The sequence below is a fragment of the Octopus bimaculoides genome, chromosome 5 (genome assembly GCF_001194135.2).
Source record: "Octopus bimaculoides isolate UCB-OBI-ISO-001 chromosome 5, ASM119413v2, whole genome shotgun sequence".
Lineage (NCBI taxonomy): Eukaryota > Metazoa > Mollusca > Cephalopoda > Octopoda > Octopodidae > Octopus > Octopus bimaculoides.
This window is the reverse complement of record NC_068985.1, coordinates 108,574,091-108,577,033: the sequence shown is the minus strand read 5'-3', so window position 1 is coordinate 108,577,033 and position 2,943 is coordinate 108,574,091. Positions and strand designations below refer to the sequence as shown.

Sequence of the window (2,943 nt, the reverse complement as noted above, 5' to 3'; positions counted from 1 at the left end):
TTTCTCCTTGTCTCCGTATTCTTTCTGTTGAAGAGCGTAGCTCGAAACGTCAAAGACTTTCCGTATTCCCGAGCGTCATACTAATATATACTTTTGTTATTTACACCACCTGTCCTCGTCTGTTGTTATTATTTGTATATTCTCCCACATATATATATATACATACATACATAATACATACATACGTACGTACGTACATACATACATACATACATACATACATACATACATACATACATACATACATACATACATATATATATATGAAATGTATGCATATGCCACAAGCATATTGGAACTGGTATGAAGTTCATATTTATGCACATCACTGCTTACTGATATTACCCTACATTTCATCTACGCTGAGCTGTCAAATAGCGCTACCAGTCATTCAAAGAATGATGACGGGAATATCATTAGAGAGTTATGGTCTCTTGTGACAGCTCGCGACAATGCCATGTGCAATTTCTGCGGCTGAAGAGGAAATAACTACTCCTAAATGCATACATCCCAGTCTGGTCAGATGGGTTAGCAAGCTGGTTCTGTGTATTTACACCCATCTGTCAATAGAGAGAAATTTTCTCATTGAAAAATGCAGTTAATGGGTTTCTTACAGGTTCCAATACGCCTCAGGCATATGGAAGCTCCTTGAACAACTGGGGACTGATATAACTGGGAGAAAACGATGTAAGCTTTGCTTAACAGAGAGAGCAAGAATCCTAATAAATCCGCTTGACCCGGAGACCTTATCAAACTCCAGGAAGAAGTACTTAGTCAGTACCCACATTTAAAGCGTTTCCTACTACAAGCTTGCAATTCTCAATTCGTTGACTGGGACCAATGCAACTTCTTCGAATATCACCACGGCCAGAGCCAATATAAGACCCCTTCTCGCCGGAGCACACTCCGCACGGACAAATATTCTAAAACTAACTGCCCATGACGTATTTGTTGCTCCAGGTATAGAATGATTATGCGCTTTAGGCCATCAAAGTCTGACGAGTCATCTATAAGGCCAAGCTCTTTATAGGTACGAAACTAATTATCACTCTATGACCGGCTATGTGTGTGTCTGTCTGTCTGTCTGTCTGTGATGTGTGTGTGCCTGCGTGCGTGCGCATTTCAGATATCTTGGAATATCTGATGAGATAGTGTTTTACGCCCACCAAACATTAAATAACTTAGGACCAAATCTCAAACCCACAACAATGGTCCTTCATCAACTTCGCCGTTGTGCGAAGTAACAGCGTCGTGGTATATACGACTTTGTCAGCTCTGTGTATTATTTGAGATAGATTTCGATCGCGAAGTGTCTGGATAGGGAAGGTGAGTCGGTGATAGTGTGCGTAGCTAACAGCGAAAGCAGAACATTCAGATTAATAGCCACATGCACCATCAACCGTAGTAAGGCGGTTATTCTCCCTCTCTTTAATGTCAGTGACTCATAGCAATGATCCGTTGCTCCATGCTGTGATCGAGTGGGGCTTACTGATAAAGTGGAGATGCCTGCTCGAACATCTTCCTTATTTTTGACAGGTACTGATTGGGTGTCTTGAACCCACAATATGGAAATGAAGCAACTGCATCGACTGATCCAGATATTTTGATTGAGGCAGAAGAAAGGGGTAATCTAGTGTGCCCACATTTTACATTGATTGGGTACACAGACTACAAAATTGGGATCTGCACCTCGTTCTCGAAGTGCAAAACGTGCTTTTGACAAATTAAGGAATTAGTAAAGTGGGGGTCGATTGGGGTCTCATCAAAAGCCGATGTTGATTATTCTGAAGAGAATATAGTTCTATATTTAAGAGATGAGGAATTATGTACATTATTTACATTATTTACATTTGACGGATATTTGTCCTCATCTTGTTTGTTGTTAAACAACAAACAAGATGAGGATAAATATCAGTCAAATATAAATAATGTAATGATGTAAATAATGTATTCTGAAGAGAGATCTACTACCAGCCATAGACGAAAGATCTTAAACTTTTCAGTTGTATACTGGTGTTGATGGAATCAACTAATGCAATCCTCTCAGATTTTCTTCTCTACCGCAAAGCAGGGACAATTATATTTTATCTTGTACTCTTTGTGATCATGATGAACCTCGATATGTGGGATTCCTTGACTGGCTCTGGGTGAAGATTATCTTGTATCAAGGGGAATTGCATCATAGATATGTTCACTTATTTTGTATTCTATGTACATTTTTTTTATTTTATTAGCCCCCTCATCTCTTATACTTCTCTTTGAATGCAATCTCCCACACAAACTCTCATTGTAACTCGTTCTATTCACTCGTGGAAAAATGAATGCAATTATTATTATTATTATTATTATTATTATTATTGTTATTATTATTATTATTATTATTATTATTATTATTATTATTATTATTATTATTATTATTAATAATAATAATAATAATAATAATAATAATAATAATAATAATAATGATACTATCATCATCATCATAATTACCATCGTAATCATCATCAGAATCGCTAGTACACCGGACAAAATGCTTAGAGGCATTTCGTCTTCACGTTCTGAGTTCAAATTCCTTCGAAATCAACTTTGGCCTCATTCTTTCAGTGTCAATAAAAATATGTACCAGTTAAGCACTGGAGTCGCTGTAATCGCCGCAACCTCCACCACTCCAAAAATTGTTGACTTTGCACAAATATTTTAAGCCATTATTATTATTATTATTATTATTATTATTATTATTATTATTATTATTATGGCGTCGAGCAGTATTTCGTCTGTCGCTACGTTCAGATTTCAAATTCCGCTGAGGTCGACTTTCCCTTTTATCCTTTCGGGATCGATAAAATAAGTAGCAGTTGAATACTAGGATCGATGTAATCGACTCATCCCCACCTCCCCCAAGCTGCCCTCGTGGAAAAAAAATTTGAAATAATAATAATTATA

At 37.0% G+C, this 2,943-nt stretch overlaps 1 protein-coding gene across 1 annotated transcript in view; it reads right to left on the bottom strand.

Moving 5' to 3' along the window:
- LOC106877286 (S-crystallin 4) overlaps window positions 1–2,943 on the bottom strand; it is a 158,835-nt gene that overhangs the window by 51,942 nt on the left and 103,950 nt on the right. The window lies entirely within an intron of this gene.